Consider the following 25,892-nt stretch of genomic DNA (forward strand, 5'->3'; position numbering starts at 1 on the left):
TGGTACAAATAATTTAACGTAATTCCACGTTGCCATCCAAACACTGAAAGATATTCAGCCCCACATATGCATCCTCCGATCTTCAGAAAAGATGACTCTGTGAAGACGAAGACTCACAGCAAGGGTCAATGATTTCTGATGCCTCTATGATCCCTCTATCCACAATTTCAATCTCTGCATTTTTCTTTTTCAGTTATGCTTCAGGAATCCAATTCCAAACCTTAGATGTTTCCCTCAGGGAGGCCGCCACAGAATTTCCATCATGGGGTGGAAAAGAGGATACAAGCCAGAAGAAGCGCATGTCTGGAGTGAAACTGTATTTGCTGGACCTGACAGCAGAGTTGCATACGTGAACTCACAGGGCCTGTGACAGCATCAACATGACCAGCCAGCCAAAATGCCAGCATGGATGGCGGAGGGGCTTGGAAGCCTCACCCCCACCTGGGGAGCTACTGGCAATTTCGAGCAGCTGGGGGGGGAGGGACAGTCGATTTTCTTCAGGGATGTGGGTCCTGACAGGATGGCTTGTAGGTAGTCCCACAGGTGGGTACTTACAGATGGCCCTAAATGGACTGAGTATCAGATTGGTGGTAGCAGTAGGGAGAGCACATGAAACTGGGAGGGAGCTGTGTATGGGGAACAACAGAGATGGTAGCAGAGGGGAAGGAATGGGGTATATTTGGATTAGATCCAAATTCTAGAGACTCTGATAAACACTTGACCAGCCCAGAGCAGAGTGTATGAGGTTGATAGTCACCTGAGAGCACTGTTAGTACTAGCTGAGAGGCACCTCAGGCTGGGCAGCAACTTGTGCGCCTTCTCCCTCAGGCCAGGAAGTGCTAGGCTACAGGTGGGTGCCACAACACCTGGTTTGCATGACAGATGCTTAAATGCTTTCAATAAACAAACTGCTTTACAACAAAAGGACAGTATGACCCTGTCACACTAACTTTTTCTTAATGTGCCTTGTTTAATTTTTCGCATTAAAATGTATTTATACCGGGTGAAGGTATGTTTGCATCAGAAGGTATACCTATCCGGCTCAGAAGACAAATCTGGACAAATTAACACTGAGGATTCCAGGGTCCCTAGGCTTGCATGGCAAGTGACTTCACTGCTGAATGCTCTTACCAGCCATGGCAATTGCTTCTTAAGACAATTACAAAAAAGCTGTATAAAAAATGCTTTTAAATTATGATATTTAAGCCTGATGCAGTGGTGCCACGCCTGTAATCCCAGCACTCAGGGAGGCAGAGGCAGGTGGATCTCTGTGAGTTTGAGGCCAGCCTGGTCTACAAAGCAAGTCCAAGACAACCAAGGCTACACAGAGAAACTCTGCGTCAAAAAAACAAAACAAAACAAAAACAAATAAACAAACAAACAAATGAATAAAAAGAAAACAATTATGATATTCATACAGAGATATGTTACATGTATATAGTATTATATATATGATATACATGTATATATATGATATATATTCATATATATATGAAGATAATAATGTGTGCATACTTACATATCCTATAACACAGATGATATTGTAGTACAAAAATGGAGGTTGTTCAGACCAGAAATTTTTCCCATAGTCTCAGGTATTTGAGCACTTGGGCCTCAGCTGCTGGGACTATTTGGGGAGGTTCAGGTGTTACAGCTTTCATGCCCGCTGTCTGTTGCCATGCTGTCCCTGCCACTGTGGACACTAACCCTCGGGAACCATAAGTCAAAAGAAGCCTTTTCTTCTCTAAGCTGCTGTGGTTGCTGTGATTTGTCACAGTGACAGAAGAGTAACTAAGACAAACATTAACCATTTCTTTCACTCGGCAACAGGCTGTGAACACCTTTCTGTGTCAGCATGCACCTGTCCCCACCGTGCTTGTCTGGATTCACCTGATAATTGTGGCTTCTCTTTAGAAAGCTTAAGAAATGCAAGCATCAGAATAGGAGCCACGTTAACCTTCGGGACAGTGACGTACATGAGGACCATCTGCAAAGCCCTGGTGCTCCCAGAGCACCTCCCGAGAGGCAAGAAACATCTTCCCAGGCAGCACTAGGAGAGCTGACATTTGCACCAGCGCTGGCCTGTAAAGGTGCCGGGCTGATCTGCTGTCACCTCAACACAGACCAAGGGACTTAGAGCGGAGTGTGCAACTGTGTCTGAGCCACCCATTTTTACTTGAATTGATGGCTGACAAATGAACAATGGTGATTCATACTTCAGAATCTGACCTTTTCTCATGAAAACAGAGCCATTCATTTTAAAGCCAAGGTTCAAGATTTCAATAAAAATCCAGACTTTTGGAAAATATGGTTTTCCATTTTTGTACCCGCACTTTTGCAACAAAGCGGTTCTGATGAGCCCAGTGTGTGCTGATGTTGTATAACAAACTAGAACACTGATGATAAGAACCAACGAACTGATACTCCCAAATAACCAATGCCCTGCATGCAAGTTAAGAGCCATTTGAAATGCAAGTCAACAAGAGACTTTTCAACTAAGGACATGGCTCACTGATAGAGCTTCAGATGTCACCGTCCTACGTAATATGAAGTAATATTTGTCACTTTTTACAGTGGCAGCAGAGAGCATCCATGGTTATTGTGAAAGCTATGGAAGCACATGCTTTTCTCAATTGCACACTGTGTAAATATGAACTTTCTTATATTTGGAATGAGAAAGGCAAACAGCAAGAGTTCAGATGCAGAACCAGACAGGAGAATCCATCTCCTCCTTAAGTTTTTTAGTAAAGGGATTTGCAAGAGCCTAAACCAAAGCGGTGCCTCTCGCTGAACCTTCTTGGCCAGTGCAGTGTTTTTACCTCTCAGAAGAATCACGTATTTTGTTATTGTTTTTTTTTTTTTAGTGATTTTTGACAAATGGTAAAATTCTTTTCTAATAGAGTAAATGACAATGTATGTAATTTACACAAACAAGCTATTTTTGGGGTCTGTAGTTGGTTCTGAGTCTACTGGGCACCAAGACTGATGCTTGAAGCCACCAACACAACAGGAAGAGGGCACCTTTGTTTGAGGTAATAGAACAATCACCTTGCAAAGGCCAGTTTTTCTTCCCCTCTTTGTTGTCCTTCCCTTTCTCTATCCTTTTCTTTCTTCCTCTCTCATTTCCTTCTTTCTTTCCTTCCTTCCTTCCTTTTTATCCCCCTCTCTCTTTCTTTTTACTACAAGCTTTGAAAATTTTATTTGCTGGTCTAGAAGGCAAATCCTAAGTATTTAGTCCACAGCCTATTAGTCAATTTAAGTGAGAAGAAAATTGAAATGTGAACTGGAAACTGATAAGGTATGCCAATGTGTGGTGACAGTAAGAAACCTTTGATAGCTTCACTCAAACTTACGTAAACATGCATCTAAGAGTCAACACATTTTACTTCTTTTTCTCTCTGTCTAATAATGCTAAACAAAGTCAACTTATCTTATTTGAATTCTGTTGGAAAGTTTTATAATAGGCCCTGTTAGAAAATTATCCAATTAATTTTCAAGTAAACAGCTCAGTGCTACTTAGCATGAGTCTGAATTATAATGCTGCAGAGTTCAGAGGCATTGTACTGGGTCGGCAGCCCATGCTGCTCATAGACAATTCCATGAAGGAAGAGCTGGCCTCTTTATTTCTAGCTGAGGAAACGAATTTTAAGAGAAGAAAGTAGTTTGTCCATCTGGAAAGTGCTAGGACACAAAAACAATCTCAGCTCTGTTGATTTTCTGTTCCTGACTGCTTTGTCATCTTTGGGTGGAAAAAAAAATGATCCTTCTGTTTATCAACAATGTAGACCATGGAACCCAGGGCTGGCTGGATTCGGAGATTCTTTATAGAGTTGAACATTAGATCCAGATCCTCCCAGGTCACCTTCTCTGCCCTGTAAGCGGTGTGGGAAATGAGGTATTGCAAGCTATAGTAGAATAGTTCTGTTATCATCTTTTCTTCCTAGCATACCAAGGTAGCCCATGCACAGCCGGCAGCTTTGGTCTCCCCAAACTCCTAGGTCAAAAATGCTGTCAGTAAGACAGGAATAGATGAATGACACCCGGAAATGCTTCAGAAGGACCGCAGGGTGGGGTGTGGCAGAAATGCAAGTCTTCCAGGCTACAACCCAGAGGATTCTATATATACTGGTGACCTCAAGCCTGCAGCCACTTTTAGAGGTGACCAGGTGGGTCAAAAGCACCACTCTTCTCGCTGATATTGGTATGGGGGGAGATTTGAGTAGCTGTGGACTTTCCCACATTTAATGGCTGCTGTTCTCTCATGAGCCATCTTAAAAAAAAAAGCCTAAGGAACTTAAGCAAGACCACTAATCTTGTCTCCATGTTCTCGTAGTGTCAGCTCTCTTGGCACTGTTCTCTGCCCATTTCCTTTACAACGGTATGGCTCTGGGCTTATTTGCTGTGTCTCTTTATACTTTCTGCCTCAACACAGACACACTTAGTTGCATGTACCTGCTGCTGGACCAGGCTTTGGGTCCCTACTTGTGGAGCAAAGAGGAATCAGTTTTAAGTAAGTAAGTAAGTAAGTAAGTAAATAAATAAATAAATAAATAAGTTAACGAATGAAAAAAAAAAGCCTGCAGTGTGAAAGTAGGGATGTGGGTTTCCTGGGATCTGCTTGTAGTTCTTCAATAATGGGGTGTTTACCATTATACTGGGAATATCTGGTGGGGCAGAGGGAGAAGATGGGCATGTTATAACCACCAAGGTAGGTCCAATTCTAGGGGAAGCAGCGGTTGAGCAAAAGTAGTCATAGTATTGAATCTTCTCTTTGCACATTGGTCCCAAAACGCTCATAGTGATGTCTCATTAGACAGTGTCTTGGTTTCATTTTCTGTGGCTGTGATATAATACCCTGATAAGGGCTGGAAAGATCACTCAGTGGTTAAAAACAGTGGTTGTTTTTTCAGAGGATACAAGTTCGATTCCTAGAGCCCACATGACAGCGCACTACTTCTATCTCTCCAGGCCTAAGGGATTCAATGCCTGCTTCTAGACTCTTAGGGCCATGCAAAACTATATATATAGTTTTAAATTGAAATAAAAAACCCCACAAGTTTTGAAAGAAACATCCTGACAATACCAGCATAACGAAGAAAGGTTTATGTGCTTCACAGTTTCGTGTTATGGACCATCACTGTGTGAAAGTCAAGGCAGCAGGAACCTGAAGTGACACCATCAGAGCAGGAAGCAATGAGCCGATGCAGGTGGCTCTTAGGTAGCTAGCTCCAGTACGTCCTGCCTAAGGGATGGTGCCACTCACAGTGACTGGGTCTTCTCACCCCAACTGATGTAATCAAGATAATACGCCACAGACCAATCTGATCTAGATAACTCATCACTGAGACTTGCTTCCTGGGTAATGGTAGATGGTGTTGAGTTGACACTTAAAACCACAACACAGATAGTAGAGGCAATAGACACCCTCAGAGGGACACTTGCCAAACAGTTATATACAACTTTATGCAAAGATAATGAAATGTGGATGACTGTCAAACACTTCATTCTAGCAAATGTCCCTTCAGAAGGATGGTTTGCTACGTGCTGGAGTGTAGACTATATATTTCATCCTATTTAACTTTTGTGACGCTATTAGTTTATTTATAATTTTCCTTTCTTTCAAATGAGGAAATAAAAGGTTCTAGAAATTTAGTAATCTTTCCACGATAATCTCCAAGATCACATGGTCTATTCCTGGCAGAGGAGAAAGCAGGAAGACCTAAGGCTTCCTGACTTGGAAAATGAGATACATTTTTTTCCACCATCAGCATGATTTCACCAACCAAAAGTTAGAGCTGCATAATAAGGAATTGATTGTGTGGAAATTTACAAAGGAAGAAGAAGAAGAAAAATGAAAGAAAGAAAAGAAATGTAAAAGGCAACAATCTTTTAGTAGTTCGAAGAATAAATACCTGAATTGGAAACACGGGAGCAGATAAAGGACTATCTCTAGGATCAGGCTGCTTGCTTCAAAGCCAGCTCTGTCTTGCACAGGCTGCATAGCTTCGCATGAATAATTTACCCTTAAGGTCCAGGTTTCTTCATTTGGGAACAGTAACAGACTCTGTGTTCTTGATTTGCCGAGGAAGCAATTCCATATAAAATATTCAGAATAGGTCTTCTTTTTGTGTGTGTGTGCACGTGTATACATGTTCATGTACATGTTTGTATGTGTGGTGACTATACTGCATTTGGAAATGAACATTAGGTGTCATTCTGCTGGCACTACCCACTTTTTTCTTTCTTTCTTTCTTTCTTTCTTTCTTTCCTTTTTTTTTTTTTTTGAGGTAAGGTTTCCATTGCCCTGGAACTCACCACGTAGGCTGGACTGGCTGACCAGCAAGCCCTCAGGATCGATTCTATGTCATAGCCTCTAAATGGGTTCTGAGGATTGAACCTGTGTGATCAAGGGAAGCCCTTTACTGACTGAGCCATCTCTCCAGCCCAGAACACTTCTTTGATGTGTTTAATTATATTCTATAAATACGACCTGTTACTTCCCTTCCTCTTTTCTCCATCCTGCCTTCCCCTCTTTTACCTTTGTCTTCCAACTTTTCCTCTTCCATCTTTTTTTTTTTCTTTTCATCTACTTAACAGGTTGAATTTACAGCGTATAACCACCAAATGATCTTTCTGGCAAGATGGCAAGACTCATGAAAGATGGTTTAGAAACTCAATCTTGAAGTTAAAAGACTATTAAAAAAAAAAAAACAACTAGGATTTAAAAATAGAACCTGGTGAGAAGCAGCCTTGCTGTGTCAACTCAGAGAGCTGTCCTGAGGGAACCCAGCAGAATTTTATTTTAGGACGCCCCTGGATGCCTCAGCTGCTGCCTGTGGACACATCAGAATTTCCCTTGATGCCTTGCTTTCTTGTAAATTGGAACCAAACAACATGAAGCATTCTAGCTCCACCAAACCCCCACCTTCAACCTCACAAAAGAGCCACCTGAACCAGACTGTGATGCTTCGGTCAAGTAGCTGCAGAGAGGATGCCCGGCAGGGAGCTCCCTTGCTACCAGGTTTAAAGTTGATCTCTTTGTTAAGTCCTCTAACACAAACTAGATTTTTAAAGCAGTGTGTTCAGGGATGGCTAAAAATATCAAGGACACAGAAAAAGCTTCAGACAGCAGCTTTGGATGATGGCAAAAGGAGAACTTTGGTCTGCGTCACCGTCTGGGTGCTAGCCTTGTTTTTATCTTTGTTTGGTCCAGATCTTCTCATCTATACTCTTTTAAGTGCAGGGCTCCTATTTTCAAGGGTTTGGGCTAGCTGAGTTTTAACACAGCAAGTGCTGTGATTTCTTTTTTATAATTCTCAGAAAGTCAACTAACTAGTACTTTTTGTGGCGGTCAATTAAAGCAAAAATGCTAAATGAAACAAAAAATATTCAACAAGCCAGGTGTGAAGACTCAAGACTGTAATCCCTGCCCTGGGAAGAGGAAGCCAGATTTGAGGCTGTCCTGAGCTACAGAGCAAGACCCTATTTCTTTTTTTTTTATTGCAGTATATACAGTATCATTAATTCAAACCCAAAGTATGACTGAGTGTTGTCTTTGAGTTGCTGTAAACACTTTCTCCTGAACCTGTTAAAACGAAAATTTCTAAACAGTTGTTACGTCCAAGACTCTATTCAGACATAACAAAGTGAAACAGTTGAGAGTGGACGTATAATGTGCCACAAGAAGTAATGTGCTCAGCAGTCACCAGGCAGATGTGTCACCACCTACTTCAGGAGACAAACGAGGCAGCAAGGCATGGGGGGGGGCACGTCATCAGTGAGTAAGCCAGCAGCCGCTGTCTCCCTAAAGTACAGAATGGCCAGTGTTTGGTAAGTGGGCGATTAGACGGAAGTAAAATTGGATATAATCTTTGTGCTAGTTTGGGACAACTCGCTACTCAATGATAGCTTGGTTGGGGAAGAAATAAAGAAAGAAATTAAAGACTTCCTAGAATTCAATAAAAATGAAAGCACAACATACCCAAACTTATGGGACACAATGAAGGCAGTGCTAAGAGGAAAGTTCATAGCACTAAGTGCCTTCAGGAAGAAATTTGAAACATCACATACAAGCAACTTAACGGCCCAACTGAAAGCCCTAGAAAAAAAAGAAGCAGTTACACCCAAGAGGAGCAGATGGCTGGAAATAATCAAACTCAGGCCTGAAATCAATCAATTAGAAACAAATAAAACTATTCGAAGGATCAATGAAACCAAGAGCTGGTTCTTTGAGAAAATCAACAAGATAGATAAGCCCTTAGCCAAACTAACAAAAAGGCAGAGAGAAACTATCCAAATCAGCAAAATCAGAAATGAAAAGGGGGACATAACTACAGACACTGAGGAAATCCAAACAATCATTAGGTCTTACTACAAAAGCCTATATGCCACAAAATTTGAAAATCTAAACTAACTGGACAGTTTTCTTGACAGATTCCGTCTACTTAAACTGAGTCAAGATCAGGTAGAAAGATTGAATAGTCCCATATCCCCCAAAGAAATAGAAGCAGTCATCAAAAGTCTCCCTTCCTAAAAAAAAGCCCAGGGCCAGATGGTTTCAGCCCAGAATTCTACCAGATGTTTCACTAAAGAATCAGTAAAATGTCGTTATCTAAATAAACATTTAAAACAGTGGGTTTGTGTGTGTGTTTAAGTGTGTGTTCACATGTGTGTATGCATGTGAGCACCTGTTTGTATATATGCATATGTATGTGCTCATTCATGTGTGCATGTGTGTATGTGTGTGTGCCTATTTTTCTATGACAGAGGACAGACTAAGAGTGTTTTCTCTAGAATTGCTTCCTGAATGTACTAAATGCTGGAAAAGTTCCTTGTATAAGAATTTCCTTCCTTAAGGAAAGCAGCATAGTTCCACAGTAGGGAGAACTTTGAGGCTATGATAATGAATGAATGAATGAATCAATCAATCATCAATCAATCTTTCCTTCCAACCTTCCTTAACTTTTCCTCCTTCTCCTTCCTTCCTCCCTTCTATCCTTCCTTCTATCCTTCCTTCCTTCCTTCCTTCCTTCTTCCCTCCCTCCGTCCTTCCTTCCTTTTCTCCCTCCCCCTCTCTTTCTCTTTCTTTCATTCTTTCTTTTGCCAGTCTCCTATATCCCAAGTGAACCTCAAACTCCCTATGTAGCTAAGGATAATCTTGAATGCCTGATCCTCTTGCCTTTATTTGCCAATTACTGAGATCAGAGGTGTGCCCTCCACGCCTGGCTTTATGCTGTGCTGGAGATCAAAATCAAGCCTGTGTGCCTGCTATGCAATAGCTCTATTAACTGTGCTGCATCCCTAGCATTTTTCAGGCAACAGTAATTTCTTTTCTTGAGTTATTCCCTCTCTACTTCCTTCCTCCCTGCCTCCCTTCCTTCTTTCCTTTCTTCCCTCCCTCCTGCCTCTCTTCCTTCGTTCTTTCTTTCGTTCTTTCCTTTTTCCTTCCTTCCCTCCCTCCCTCCCTTTCTCCCTCCCTCCTTTTCTCCCTCCCTCCCTTTCTCCCTCCCTCCCTTTCTCCCTCCCTCCCTCCTTCCTTCCTTCCTTCCCTCCTTCCTTCATTTTCATTTTTGTGGGTTGAGCTTAGGGATCTGAACTTTTGATGCAAGCCCTGTACTACTAAGCTCAGATCTGATCATGGTCAAGGAAAAGAACTGGTTATTACTCTAGCAACTTCTGCAGTCAGGGACCATAGCTTCCACTTGTCTTGTTTGTCCAGCTAGTACCCATTGCAAGCCCTGGAACATAGAGTCCATGGGAGAAGCATTTTAAGTTAATCATCTGACTGATGAGGACTAGCACCCCCATGTCAGCTTAAGCAACTGTGTTGAATTAATAAGACCAAGCGAACTAGGCCAAACCAATCTACTTCTGTAGCCTCTAATTTATATACTAATATTAGAGAGGAAACAAACCACAGAGCAAGGTTAAATTACTTGCTCAAAGTTATTAAAATTGACAACGCATGTTTTTTAGAATGCATCTCACAGTCTTGTCCTTTGTGTTTACAAGCAGCTCCATTCTTGTTCTCATCACCCAGTTCCTTCTTGCCATTTATTGAATTCCTATATTCATCATCATGCATTCAGAAGTTCCAAACAGGAATCAGGACAGGACTTTTTCTGAGCCTAGTGTGCAATGAAGCAATCTGTAAAACTTTCCATTTCTCTACTGTCAAGAGAGTGTCCATAGTCATTTTAGAATTACTACTGGTAATCTTGGTATTTAAAAATATAATTCAGGGAATTTAAAAATCTGTTCTTCAGCGGGTGTTTCGGTGCTTGCCAAAGTGACCATATTAGCCTATGTAAACTTCCACCATCCATACTGTTAAGACCCCTATGCTAGAATATAAAATATTATAAATACGTTGTGTTTGGCCAGCACAGGAGTGTTTTCAAAGCTCTTCTGTTGATCTGTTTAATATTCACTAAGCACTTCATTCATCTTTTTCACGATAGCCCCATGAGCTCATAATAAAGGCTTCTGAGTATTACCCACGGGGGCAGGCATACTTGAAGTAGTTACATGTATTTATCCATGTTCCTTTTATAGCCTTATGGGATCTTTGTCACAGTACAGATAAAGAAACAGAGAGAGTAGACGTGAAATAGCTTCCCAAGGAAGAGTCTGAGTGTGCACAAATCAGCATTCTTACTTTAGGATGTGTTGGCTTTCTCTTAGCTATGACAGAGTGTCTGACATCAACAGCATGAAAAGTGAACCGATCAATTTAGTTCATAGCTTGTCAGTCTTGGGGGAGAGGAAGTATGGAGTGGCTCAAATTATAGTGGGCAGTACACAGAGAGGGGAGAGACTAGGGACCAAGTACAGCCTTCAAAAGGCACCCAGGGACCCGTTTGCTTCCTCTGGGTGCCACATCTAGAAGTTCCCCCAGTGCTGCCAGCTGGGAAGCAGCGTTGGACATAGGAACCCATGGGGTCATTTCATATTCAAACTAGAGCCCAGGGCCACAGGTCTACTTCCTTGTTTACCCATAGTCACGGTGTGCCTGGATTCCATGTCACAGTAGCATGTTTGGCTAGGGCTGTCTATCAAATGTCAGCTTGGCTAATCCACCAAAGGCTGAACAGTATTTTTAAAATTCTTTCCTTTGGGCCAGGTGGATGAAATACCAGCCATATTAGAGCAACAGAGCCCCAGCTGCCCCAGATGAGGGTCCATGACAGGTGGATGTGAATTCTAATTCAGTCATCATGTGAGAGTCTGCTGGCCACAGCTACCATTGTCATTCAGGATCATGGAACAAGAGGTGTCTGTTCCTTACCATAAAGCATACATCTTTAGATCCAGCATTACTAACTACACGTTTTTTTTTTTTTTTTTTGTTATTTTTTTTAATCTCTCCTTAAGTTTGCTTTACACTTTTAGATCATGGAAATAAGCTGCCAGGAATGGTGGCTCTTCCATTTATTCCATTTAACTTTGGCACAATCATCTCATGAATATTATTTATAAAAAGAAATAGTCCTCCAAAAGAATGAAATCTAAAAACTCAACCCTAGTCCTTTGCACAGTACATTTCCACTGAAATGGCGGAAGAGTGATTTGCATGTTAATTAAGTCACCCTGCAGCTAAGAATATGTTGTCAGACACCATAACATCATATTTTGATTTTAGCACTTTCTGACCAACTGCTTAGCACATATTTCCCGGCACTCACGTGGGTAGTACTTATTATTAAACTATAGTCTTAAATATTGCATGAAATGAGCTTTATAAAAGTTGCATGTAGTTACAGTTCCTAACGCTTTACTGCTAAACATGTGTTTATCTGTGCTGGCTGGCCCCTGCCAAGTTAATACTGCAGGACTCTGTAGTGGTCACTGAGTGCGTTTGAACCCAGGTTCCCCTCTGTGTAAGATGAATGGCTCAGATGAGATTACTTCTAATGTTTTCCAATTTTGTCACTCTATGTGTCTATGCTTATAAAACAATGGTGCTGTCCTCCATCACTTCCGTAGAGAAAGTACTCGGCCATATTTCTTCTGTATCTCTGATGTTTTCAAATAGCACTAGCTTTTTTTTTTTTTTTTTTTTTTTATTCAGTTAATTCTTGCTTCTCATCATGTTCTGTCATTCTGTTATTTTTACTGCTGATTGCTAGGGCTATTAATTTTTTTGAGAACTGTGCCAGGAACACTGCTCAACACTTCTCCCATCTTTCCATTAAATTTTCATAATAAATACTCTATTACTCCTATTTTATTGATGAGGAAATTAAGTCCTGAAAGCACTGAGAAGCTTTTCTACAGCAGCTAACTTTGTTAGTTGGTCTTGGAGCAAAATTCATATCCATCTAGTAATTGCTATGCCCCCATTCTAACAAGCCTAACATAGTCTCAATCTGAGTCCCACATCCTACCTGCTGGCAGTTCATAACCCTTGAAAATCTGGGGCTTGTCTCAGACTCAAGGGGCTCTTTCCCTGAATGTGGCATACGTTCCCAAGTGTGTCTCCAAAAGTCATAGTCTTGCCAGAACCCTCCTGCACCCCGACAGCTTCCACCGTTCTGTCTGGTTACTCACGCTATATTAGTACCAACAGACTCCTCATCTCTCACAAGACGCAGAGCTCTGCTGTCTCTTAATTTGGTCTTCTGTATCTCTAGACAGGAAAACACACTGGGATCAGCCATCTGTCATTTCATGGGTATACTTACTAAGTACTGCAAGAATCACTATTTCCATATCAAGTTGTGAATTCACAAGGCATCTATGGTAGACTTCCTCAGTTAGCTGGGTCCTTACAGCAGCTGGGCAATTAAGGTTATCACACAAATATTGAACCCCCTGGCCAATAGGACCTGGATTTTTGAAATGCATAAGAAAGCAAGGTCTCTGCTTCATCGCAGGGGCCTCTGTGCAGCTCTGGTTGTCAGTCTCCCTTGGTTCTCTCGTACACAGGAGAAAGCATGGGCAGATGAAGCCCTGCATGCAGTCTGGAACCCCTTGCCATTAGTGATTTCAAGAGTCATGAGCTCTGTGTCCTTCATCATTCAGGGTACCCTGCCCCTCTGCTCCTCCACTGTAGGTTTAATGGGTACAGGTCCTCTGTCTACATTTCGAAGACTCTTTTTCCTATTTTCTTCTTTCTGAAACACAGTATTTCCTTTTCCCTTAATTTTCATCAAGATAAATTATACTTAACACATAAGAAAGGACATTTTCTTTGTCATTTGTTTAATACAATGGATCAAATCTAGGCTCTGACTAGGTGCCTGAATATTTAATTACTATTGTTCTTACCCCTGAGTAGTCTATTAGACAATTATTTGTTGTTAATGGTGTTATTTCCTGAGCTCTACACACATCCCAGAGTGAATGGTGCCCAATGTGTTCCTTCAGGGTAAGTGATCTAATTTTTAAAATGCAAACAGAGCAGGGAACATACAAAGCAGTGGGTCCAGGCAGGATGGCATGTGCTCTGCTCTTGTGCAAATGTAGAGATGGCTAAAGAGTCACCAGTGATACATTTGAGAAATTAGAGCATAAAAATTATTTTATCTGATTCTTGACCTGATTCTTAAGTGATATGAAGTAAGATTTAGTTAAAGCACTGGCTGATCATATCTATTGGGTTGGAAAACATTTTAAAATAAATGACTTTTTCCTAATATTTTAACAGTGACAGATATTAACTTTAGAAAGTATAGGCAAAGCAAAGAAGTAAAAATTAGTAAAAACACCAACCAGAGCTCACTATTTACATTTTTAAAACACTGTACTCTTATTTTTAATTATGAGTATATGGCTTGGGTTGGGCTGTGTCATACATGTAAGTGCAATGCCCAAAAAGGCCAGATGAGGGCACTGAATTCCCTGGAACTGGAGTTATAGGTGCTTGCCAGCTGTCTCGAATGGGTGCTGGGAGCTAAACTTGGGTCCTCTACAGTAGGAACAGAGTCTTAACTGCTGAGCCATCTCCCCAGCCCCCACATTTTGATACATGTTTCTCCAAACTTTAGGCAAGTATTTATTTCTTTTCATCTTTATTTTTTGTTTGTGTTTTTGTTTTGGAGACAGGCAAGGTCTTGCTATGTTGGAAGCTGGCCTCCAACTCACTATCCTCTTGCTCTGTGTCCTCAGTGCTAAGATTACTGGTCTGTGATACCACACTCAGCCATAGTATCTGTTTCTCTAATTTACAATTTTGTGACTTTTAGTAAGTTTGAGATCACAAATCATGCCTGTTATCAATTTGCATAAGTGTCTTAGTTAAATACCCACAGCATTTCCCCTAGATTTCAATTTTTTGTCTATTAAGTCATAATTATAAAAGAAATCAGAATGTACATATAATTTTAGAACTTTTGAATTCATTATGTCCTTCCTTTCTGTAAACACGTGACCTTCCATGGCATCATTTCCAATATCTATGTAGATTACATATTTCCCCCTAGTGATTAGGGAGTTTTGTTGCTCATCTGCCAGCTGTTTCACAAGGAAGGCCATCAATGAGCATCTAGTTCAGCCAGTTCATACTAGAAGCAAACCAAATCAAAGACACATGGGAAATAAGAGGTACTGGGAGTTTTAAGTCAGTACATTCGAGGATGGTTTGCTGCATAACAAAAGTTCATTAATGTAGGTCTTGGTCCTCCAATCAATTGTGATTCCTCCTACCACAGGGAGACTGCTGAGTGCAAGAGTGCACATATTTTCATTTTAGAATCTTTCCCAGTCACTTTTCTGTTGCTAAGACAAAACACCATGACCAAAGCATTTAGTTGGGGGATCATGGTTCCAGAGGGTTAGAATCCATGACCATTATGGTGGGGAGCATGTCAGCAAGGCACTGGAGCAGCAGCTCAGAGCTCACATCTGATCTACAAACACAAGGCAGACAAAGGTATCTGGGAATGGCGTGGGCTGTTTAAAGCCTCAAAGGCCACCCCAGTGACACACCTCTTCTAACAAGGCTGTACCTCCTGATCCTCCCAAGTTCCACCAGCTGGACTTCGCATCTGCTGGCTGAGCAGCCGAACATGTGTGCTTACTGGAGTCATTCTCATTCATGCTACCACAGGTTTTTTCCCAAATGTTCCCAAGTTCCTCTGCACTGCCTAGACATGTGCTTCTTCTGTCGACAAACAGCAGCCTTCCATTTTTGGAACAGTACTATTTGCATAAGACAAGTTCAGAAGGTTCATCTTATTAATCAATTAGTTAATTAATTTCATTCTTAACCGATTTGAAAACATCTTGCCTAGACAATTGAGTCCACATCCCACCTGGCAGCAGTTTCTATGCTCCCCATACTGTGTGAGTGTTGAGGGATCTCTGCTGCTGGCTTCAATGATGGCCAGGTTCAAGGAGATATTTCAGGCTGTATTTTTCACATGCTCTCTGTGATGGGCGGGCCAAACTCCATTACTGGTGGTGTGTCTTGCTTGACTCTTATGTTCTTCATTTGGTAAACTTAGGAAACAGATGACTGTAGTCTTAACCTTCAGATAAAGCTTTCTGATCAAACCAAGGGGAACTGAATCTGTTTCACAAAATGTTGAAATAATGTCAAACAAATGAAAATCTTAACATGAATGAATTCGTATGTGATCTACACTGGCATCCAAATCCATGGCACACAAAACAGATAGAAATTGAGGGCCGCAGTCTGTTGTTTTTTCTGGAAGATTCAAGGTCTTGCTGTAGAAGACCTGAACTTTGATCACAAAAGGATACTCCCTGGGCTAGATCCTAGAAATGAGGTCAGACCTCTAAAATGTGGCTGCATTTTCAAAGGCAGCAGGTCTGGGCTTTGTACATGGCCAGAACTCACCATCAGTGACCCTAAGTATATCTAGTTGTTTCATTTCATTATTCGACCTGAGTCACTACAAGAATTTAAACAAAGAAAATGTGAAATACAAACTGCTATTGGTTAAATAGTAGGCATTTCAAATGAACCTGATTTAGATTTTGCTTACATTTTCTTAAGTACAGTAGCTGGACTGCATCATTTTAAAACAATTACATCACGCTTTGAAAATTCTTGAAAATACACATTTAGTTAGTGAACACTTTTTGCATTACTTTATTAATGCTCAAACACAAAATAACATTTTCAGATAGTACACACAAAGAGTATGTAATGTGTCTGACTGGAAGAGAAACAATGTGTTAAATAATATAAAATGGTGATATTATACAATGAACAACTTAAATCGTAACTTCTTAGGACAGAGATATAAAATTAAATGCATAAATGGATTGATGAATATTCTAATACTTTTTAACATTTATTTGATGTGTGTATGAGAGTACAAAAGTGCCACAGCACATGCATGTGGAAGTCAGCAGTCAACTTGTAGGAGTTAGCTCTCTCTGTCCTTTGCGAGGGTTTGGAGATAGATCTCATGCAGTCAGGCTTGGCAGCAAGTGCCTCCACCCACTGAGAGTTGCATAACAATTTTCTGGGAGGTAAAACATTCCATCTTGGACAATGTTCTTTAAACACAGGATGGTCTAAGGCAGTGGTTCTCAGCCTTCCTAATGCTGCGACCATTTAATATAGTTCCTCATAAAATTAATTGTAATTTTGCTACTATTATGAATTATAATCATAATATCTGTGTTTTCTATGGTCTTGTGTGACCACTGTGAAAGGGTTGTTTAAAGACCCACAAGTTGAGAACTACTCTTCTAAGGGAAGGTAAAATATTCTACCCTGCTAGGAAGCTCAGGAAGAGACTGGATATTCTAAACTGGGGCAAAACATTCCACCCCGACAGGAAGGTCTTTAAGCTCAAGAAATAAACAACTCAGCAACTACAGGAAGTTCCTAAAACTTACTAGATTTAGTAGGCTCCTCCCCTCCAAGCATATCTATGCAGTAAAGGATAGCTGAGAGACACTCTTAGACAAGCTGAACAGAGACCTTCCAAACCACTGGAAGAGACATTCTCTGACCTATTGAGGTACTGGTAGTGAGCTCTAGGATACAAGCTTTTTCACCCTTGCTGGGGTGGGTTTTTGTGATACAGCTTTCTTAAGTCATTTCTGCTTCTGTAAGTAATCCCTTACCCATCTTCTTATAAATAACTTCAATAAGTCATTCCTTCATCAAGTTGGATTCTGGTGGTATCCTTACTTTGGTCTGTTGTCAATTTCCACTCCGGGTGAGTAGTTATTTGCTTGAGTCTTTCCAAGAATAGCATTACACAACACTGAGCCATCCTGCTGGCCCCATGAGTCTTAATTTGTTTTGGAAACTAGCATGACTTCCTTTCTTACCTGTTCTTGTTTGCTTCAAAACTTATGAACCTGGTGCATCTCATTAGATGTAAAGCATCTCTGTACACAGATGTATTTCATGCTTATCTTTTAGACGCTCTTTCTACTGGTACTGCTGCAAACCTCCTCAATACAGTTTCAATTAAATGATACAAGTCAGCCACTCTGTACTGCAAGAACACTTCTTGATGAGTTCATCACTCTCAGGTTGTTCTGTGCTTCAACCTTGAGTAATTAACAAAATCTCTCTGCTTTAATTGCTGATCCTTCCCTTGATGGCTGTATATGACATTTTTAATTAATCGCTTCAGCAGCCTCATTTCCATGCCTTACATAGGTCTTACCTTTCCTTCACTATTTCCTTCTTGATTTATTAACTATTTTTATAATTGTACATAAAAGTCTAATCCCTTCAAGTAGTGAAGAAATATTGAATGAACTCAAAACCATGCTTTAAATCTGCATAAAGTAAACACTCTGACTCTTTAAAGAGCATCAATATGCCTGTGGTTGCCAGGAAGGAGAATATTAAAAGACAGGTCTGTGAGATGGCTCAGTGGTTAAGAGCATTTGCTGCTCTTGCAGAGGATCAGGGTCTAATTCCCAGCACATCATGTCACGTGATTCTCAATTACCTGTACACTCTTCCTAGAAGACCTGACTCCCTCTTTTGGCACACACAATATACACATACATGCACACATGCACCCATACACATGCATACGTACACACACACACACACACACACACACACACACACACACCTTGAAAGAAAAAAGAACTTTCTTTTGAGAAAGTAGAAACAGGTGCTCAGTTGGCTGGCTTAGGCGGGTACTGGATTGGATGGGCGCTGGGTTGGATAGGTGCTGGGTTGGGTAGATGCTGGGTTGGAGGAGTGCTAGGTTGGATGGGTGCTGAGTTGAATGGGTACTGGGTTGGACGGGTGCTGGGTTAGATGGGTACTGGGTTGGATAGGTACTGGGTTAGACGGGTGTTGGATTGGATGGGTACTGGGTTGGATGGTGCTGAGTTGGATGGATACTGGGTTGGATGGGTGCTGAGTTGGGTGGGTGCTGGATTGGATAGGTGCTGGGTTGAATGCTCAGCACTTACAAAAACTGCTTGTGGAAGTGTAGCCTTTACTAAAAAAGAGCAAAGCAAGTGCTCGAAGCACACTTAGAAGTGACTGGTCCTTTTTGTTGCCATTCTCTTGATTTTTTTTTTTTTCACTGAGCTGAAACAGTTAATTTTCACAGGGAGATGTTTTGGTTGATTTGTTTACTTGCCTCAGACTCATCAGATAATGGCCACAGCTTAATCACATTGCATCATGTACTAACACATCGCTAATAGGCAAATGGTTTTCTTAATCATTGCTATTTCCAATCAGTCAAGGGGCAGCTGTAAAATAATTATTCCCGGTCATTGATGTTTGACCTTTATATATTATAGTATATTCCTAAGTTACTGTTGACCACCGGAATGGGTGGTCTGTCCATCTTGGACAATGTTCTTTAAACACAGGATGGTCTAAGGGAGTGGTTCTCAGCCTTTCTAATGCTGCGACCATTTAATATAGTTCCTCATAAAATTGTAATTTTGCTACTATTATGAATTATAATCATAATATCTGTGTTTTCTATGGTCTTGTGTGACCACTGTGAAAGGGTTGTTTAAAGACCCACAAGTTGAGAACTACTCTTCTAAGGGAAGGTAAAATATTCTACCCTGCTAGGAAGCTCAGGAAGAGACTGGATATTCTAAACTGGGGTAAAACATTCCACCCCGCCAGGAAATGTAAAGATACATTTCTTTAAGGATCGGTTTACTAGACTTCCAGACAGAGCCACTCCTCTGATCACATTTATGAGTTTGTATCCTTCAGTTTTCGGTTGTGTCTTATTATATGTCCAGATGAGATGCGTGGCTTACTTATTTTTCTCCCACTCACTAACTAATGGAGATTGCGTCTAGGTCCTCTCTTCTCGTTTATAAGATTATATTCAGCATTCTTTCAGAAAGACTGTGCTACAGGCTTACAGACATGAACATCGAAATTAAATTAAAACAGAAAGTCAGTTAGGAGGGATGAGGATTCGGACTGGAGGATCTCAGCCGAAGGCACTTTGCCGAGCTCTCACTGGGTTTAGATAATGCATTTTAAAAGAACAGAATCGTACTAGATTTTATCATTTTTGTACCTCAGAAAATTAGGCCTTTCCCTGCGTAGAACTTTCTGGCAGTCTGCTATCATATTTTGATTAAAATTCAAAGTTCCTATGACCAAATCCTGCTTTGTAGCTACCCTATGCCTACCTCCACTCCAGTCAACTCAGCTTAAATAGAATTGGAGCTTCATTTTCTTACTCTGAGTGAAATAGTAAGGGATGTGCCAGTCATGCTGCTCTGATGACTGCATCATGTACCCATATACTGGACTGTCACACTGCACCCCACAAACATACACAACTAGCCTTGCAGCGCTTGAGTGTAGGGCTCCTGTTTCTTCATCACTTTTGTCATCATTCAGGTGCTCAGTGCGTCACGTGGACAGGGCTGCTTCGGGGGCAGTACAGAAGGCAGGGACATCTTCGCTGTGGCAGGGAGCTCCAGAAAGTCGGTCTGTGAATCGCTACACTTAGGCCTCACTCCTCCCCCTCCTCACCTGGTTTTCTCTGCTGGAGCTAGGTGCTTGCTCTTTACGCCCACACCTGCAGCTCTGCCCCACACACTAGCAGCCTGGTGAGCTGAGTGTCTGTCTCCCCTTAGGCAGCTGCTTCCAGGCTGAATGTTAGCTGCAACTCTGTGTTCTTGCCATATCCTATGTTCCAACTGACCGTTCCTCTATTCACTTCACAGGATTGCTATTATTAATTAGTGTGATTTGTTCGAGTATTTAAAGACCTCACTCTTTGACATTCCTTCCAAATCTCTTTCACAGGGTGAGCTAACTCAGTAAAGAGTGCTGGCAAGGGGTGGTTGGAAAGGGGTGCTGGTCAAGAGAAGACGTGTGTTCAAATGCAGGAGCCCCCTCTGACTTAGCTGTAAGCCAAGAATGGCATGTAAATGAGAGATGAGTGTGCTAGGACCTCACACAGAGCTTGGCAAAGTACTGGCTAACCTGCAGCATCGACCCTACCCCTTTCTATCATGGCTCTATGGACTTACAAAACTATACCCTGTGGGAAATTTCCTCTGTGATCTTTCCCAAAAGCAAGACTACCTGTCAGTTGCAGTGTATTCCTGGAACCAAGATTATGAGGATTCTAAAATTTATCTGGGAAATGCAACTTGTAGAATGAAGTGGATTAGGAGTCAGCCTGGTTTTGTTGCTGGGAGAAAAGCTTCTAAGCATTAATGATGATTTAGCTATTCAGAGCAGGTGGTATCATTATCTTAAAATGTGTCAAATTACACTAATTACCATGAAGGGCAGTGTAAGCTACATTACATGAGAGCGGGGACACCTTCCTCCTGAAAAGACAGATGCATGTGACTTCCTTTTAGTTACCAAGAGACTCCGTCATGCAGAAGTTGCTAGGCATTCTGATCATGTGACCCGACCCTTTCTTTTTCTGTCATTTTTTCTCCATAGAAAATGATGAAGATCATTGCTGAGTAGGTCACTGCAGTGGTTTGTTTCACCTAATTCAAAGGAAACAGAGTATTTGATCTTGGAAACAAACAAGATGCAGCTCACTAATGGATTCTTCTGCCCCTTTACTGAGATTCGACCACTTCAAGCCCCATCTCCTCCTTTTGTCCCTTCTTTCCTTCCCTTTTCTTTGTTATCCTTTTTAAAGGCATGACAACAAACCACATTTAAGGTGCTATTTCTAAAAGACTGAAAAGGAAAAATCTTCCTGATGCAGAAAGCAACTGTATTGAACTTAGGATGGCAAGAATATCGAGGGGCCGGCTTCATCTGTCTCAGAAGAAGCCATAAAATTCAATTTCTAACTTGGCAGCTATGGCCTTCCAGAAAGAAAACAATCCTGCCCTTAATTTTATTTCCTCCTCTTATCATCTCCTGGCAATTTGTCTGGGGAAAGGGAATCATGGAGCCACAACTTAATCCTTGAAAGGCTTTATCATTATAATCCCATCTGACCCAGGACTGGTGAGCAGCCCACACAGAGGACTGATACCATCTCTAACTAGACTTCAAAATGACTCTGAGATAAGCAAGGAAAAAAAGGATTCCCAATTTAGTCCATCTGTAAATCTTAGGATTGGAGAATTTTTGCCTTATCTATGTGCTAATGATCTACCAGGACACTGACATAAAACAAAAATTCAATCAACCAGGGTATTGTATTATTTCCTTAGTTTCTTATCACAATAAACTAGTAATGAAGACGCTCGGTAGAAATACAAAGGGAGAAAGGACTGCACCCTGTTGAGCCTTGTCTTGGAGTCAATGCAATTTCAATGTGATTCCCTCTTTTGGCTTACGCGACGCAAGCTCTCTCATCAAGGAGAAATGATGTGGAACACACGGGCTCCAGTGGAAGCACCACACACATCGCTGACTGTTCATTTTATGTCTAACATAGTTTATTTAGTAGCAGAGTGATATAAGGCATTTGACAAATGAATTGAACAAAGAGGAAATAAAATCATGAACACTTCTTACACCATTCAAGAGTATGATGAATATCAATATATGGAATATATAATATGCATGAAAGGACTAAATTACTTGCCATAACCCACCCAGAGATGCTTCTATTTTAGTATGTCTTTTCTAAGTTCAGATGAACAAACAGTTCTTTCAAAATGCAGAGTTAGTTGTAAAAGAGACTTGCTGGATACCATTCCCAACTCAAGTATCCCTCTCAGAGAGTGAGGAGAGTGCTATGCACAGTTATTTTACAAAGGGATGCTTCTTTTCCGTTATCTGTCAGTCTCCAGTAAAAACAACAACAACAAAAACTGCTAAAAATTAAGAGCTTTGTTCTGTTAAGCAAATTGGTGTTTGTTTTTATAATTCAAATATGTACAAGTTACTTTACGTATATATAAAACAATGAAAAGTTTATTTTAAATAAAGAACATGCCTTTCTGCTTTCCCATGATATATTTAGTGATGTTAAGTCCTTAAATGACACACCTACATCCTGTGTGTGTATGTGTGTGTGTGTTAAATGTCACACTATGTCCTTGAGCGTGTGTGTTTAAATTCTTCAAAGAATCACATATATGCAACAACACAATAAACTTAACACACATAAACTTTTGTAAAAATAAAATTCCTTGAGTCAATGTCTCAACATTTGATTTTTCGTTTGAATATTTCTTTTCTGTAGTATTTGGTGCACTGAGGACTAAAAGCTCTATTAATCTCCACTCAACGTGGTGTCTTCAAGCAGAGTTTGCTTTAGGCACTAAACAACCTCTGGACTGGATGCCATCTGCAGCGAGGACCTGTGGTCAATAAACTTGTGAAGAGCAAGCAGCCAATAGAACTGTAGCTTTTATTCGTAAACAGAAATAAAACACCACTGTATTTCATGGTTCCCTGAGGGTGTTCACCTCCCTACAGAAAGAGATGCCAGAGGCAAAACAACCTGAAGAAACAACCAACAGCTGTACTGGGCGTAATTTTACTGGTCCAAAAATCCATCAGAAAGCATCGTAAATTGTGTTGAGCCTCTTTAGAAGGTGTGCACGTCCATGGGCGGAGCTGGTCCTGTGGACCACTGAGGAAGTCTCTGCAGCCTGGCTAGGAGGCATGAGAATGGGTGTGTGCTTAGGCCCTAAGGAGTCCGAGGGCAGGGGGAAAGCAAACAGGATTTGCTTTATGTTTCCTGTGGTGTATCTGCTACATCTGAGGAAACCATGTTTAAGGAAGAAACCTGCCTCCCCTGTTCAGCGCTTCAGTTCAGAAGCCCTGCCCAACTGCAGGCCAGCGAGCTATGGTCCCAATTAAATTTTACAAACAAGCTTCAAGGCTACAGTTTAAGGAAACTGAAAACTTAAATCAGAGAATCTTTGATTTTTCTCTCCCTACCCCTCTCTCTGTCTCTGTCTGTCTGTCTCTCTCTCTATGTTTTTAAACAACCAAACCAAAACCAAACCAAACCAAACCAAACCAACAAGTAGTCTTACTCAAAAGTTGAAATCTTAGGTCAGGCAAAAGTTTAAAATATATAATAAACATGTACTCTATTTCATTATGTTGTTACTGAAAACAGCAGCTGAGGCAAATCCTATTGAATTCTATTTTCTTCTAGTAGTGAGTAAAGCTTTCATACATGAACACATGCTCTCACAAGCACATTCTCTCTCTCTCTCTCTCTCTCTCTCTCTCTCTCTCTCTCTCTCTCTTCTGAAATGTCAAGTGATTTCAATCTTGTACTTTCAGGTACGTTGATGAGTTTTTCAGTTTACCTAGTCCCTGCATTCCCATCAGCTGTCACGTGGAAGCATCAGGCCTTTTACTTCCATTATTTTAAAATTGTTTAAGTCAGTACCAATACAGAATGTAAATGTGCAAGGTCCCTTTCAAGGAAGGAAAAAGAGAGGCAACGGGGTGCTGGGAGAAGTGCTGAGCTGGCTCTACCAGCCCCTGCAGGATGTGACCATCACACTCACTCACATGTGGCTGATTTCTCTGACAGTAAGTAAATGCCTTAGATTTACTCATGTAATAATGTGCACTCAGGTGGGCTTTCCTCAGGTTCAAATGCTACATCTGCAAGTTAGGAGAAAAGCTACCACATTTACACATAATAGAAAAAAAAAACACCTGTTCTCTCCAAAATGGTGTGTGTGTGTGTGTGTGTGTGTGTGTGTGTGTGTGTGTGTGTGTGTGTGAATGGATTTTATTATCATGTATTCAGTTTAACAGAAGGAAAAGCAGTTTCTGACTGAGAACTGTGTTTCTGTCAGAGGCACTCCCGCTGATATCTTGTCTCGCATAAGGTACGTTCTAAGTGGTCACCTCCCATGTTATTAAAAACTCAAACCACTGGAGCTAGAGAAATCACTCAGTGGTTGGGTGCTTCATGCAGAAGACCCATGGTCAATTCCCAGCACCCATGTTGGAAAGCTTGAAACGATTGATCCTGTACTCCTAGCTACCTAACACGCGCGCACGCACGCACGCACGCACGCACGCACGCACGCACGCACGCACGCACACACTCTCTCTCTCTCTCCCCTACCCCTCTCTCTGTCTCTGTCTGTCTGTCTCTCTATCTCTGTCTCTCTCTCTCTCTCTCTCTCTCTCTCTCACACACACACACACCACTTAAATAGAATAAAAGGCCCATCTAATGCTGAGGCTTGGGGACCTGTCTCTACGTGTTCCCATGGACTTCTGCAAATTCACGAGATAAACAGGGGGTGGCCATGGTTATTCCTGAACTAGAATTTCAGTGTTGTAGAAACCATTAGACCACCATGTGAGGAAACTGGGCTGAGGGGTGACCCAGGTCAGAAGGATGGTAGACAAGAGTGGAAGGCATTTGACCTATCAGTACTCAGTGTGTTAAAACAACAGGACGGAAACAAACAAAGGATGGCTGTGAGAATTACAGAAAGGTACAGCAGAGTGTTTGAGTTCAAGTTTACAGACACAGAAAAATGGTGATTAAAAGGGATTTAAGTAAAAAAAAAATGGTGACACTAATCTGAGGAAACTTCCTTTCCATAGGAATCAAGTATGTGAGTGTTAGTAACACCCCACCAGCTCCATGCTACACCCCATCTTTTTGCTTTCGATATGAACCTCTTAATCATATTCTAATGTGCCATTCATGTTCAAGTAACGGTGAGGTCTTATCCCAGAGAAGACTGGCTTTGATCTAGGTTTATGTCATAGCATTTAGAAGTTTTATATAAACACTTGCTGCTACTTCCGCTGCTTAATTTCTTATGAACCAGGTACCAGCTCAGCACTATAAAAACATCTGTATATTCTCTCTCTCCCCTGCCCAGCCCTCCCCTCCCCTCCCCTATTCTCTCCCATCCTCTTCTTCTACTGTAAACATTCTAGATTCTCCTCCTATCTTTGGGGAGCAGACAGAATTCACAAGGTCCTAACCTGGCAACACCTATACCTAAGCTTTAACTGTGCCTGGCTGCTTCATCACATGGCTGCAGGAGCAGAGCAGCCACAGCCAGGGTTGACTTCAGAGATAAAGATACTCTCAATAAATACCCAGCCTTGACCTTCACCTTCCCCGTGACTGAAGCGAGCGGCCAGGGACTCAGGATTGCAGGGTGATTCCTATCTCTCTTCTGGAAAGTATTATCAATAAATGTTGCTCTTTGTTAAATCAGTTAATTTGTTTGTGTCAAAGTTTGAATTACTTTTATAAATAGAAGTACTTTTCCCATTTATGATCTGGGTCATCTGCTTCATTAATAAAATCACTTAATCCAGGGAAGCTCAGACTAACTGAAATTGCTGATTCATGGGACCACATACTTCCCAGGAGAATTTAGTTCTAATCGTTTAAAAGAAAGATGCTCATTCATGCCTCTACTTGCATGTGCAGTTACATTCCACAATTAAATTTCATACTAGATTAACATCTATTCCAAATTTTCTCTCCTGGGCAAATTGCTGTGTCATGGTAAACAGAAAAAGACGTGTTTATGCATTTGAGTCTTTGTGTGTGTGTGTG

The 25,892-nt window shown here is 41.2% G+C and overlaps 1 protein-coding gene and 1 long non-coding RNA gene across 7 annotated transcripts in view; one reads left to right on the forward strand and one right to left on the reverse strand.

Annotated features, from left to right (window-relative positions):
• Nucleotides 1-844, forward strand: part of LOC132652460 (uncharacterized) — a 29,700-nt gene extending 28,856 nt beyond the window's left edge. Inside the window, exon 3 of the long non-coding RNA XR_009590055.1 lies at nucleotides 194-844. This is a non-coding gene — a long non-coding RNA (uncharacterized LOC132652460). The remainder of the gene's footprint in view (nucleotides 1-193) is intronic.
• Nucleotides 1-25,892, reverse strand: part of Pex5l (peroxisomal biogenesis factor 5 like) — a 198,882-nt gene that overhangs the window by 152,942 nt on the left and 20,048 nt on the right. The window lies entirely within an intron of this gene.

The sequence above is a fragment of the Meriones unguiculatus genome, chromosome 2 (assembly GCF_030254825.1).
Source record: "Meriones unguiculatus strain TT.TT164.6M chromosome 2, Bangor_MerUng_6.1, whole genome shotgun sequence".
Classification (NCBI taxonomy): domain Eukaryota; kingdom Metazoa; phylum Chordata; class Mammalia; order Rodentia; family Muridae; genus Meriones; species Meriones unguiculatus.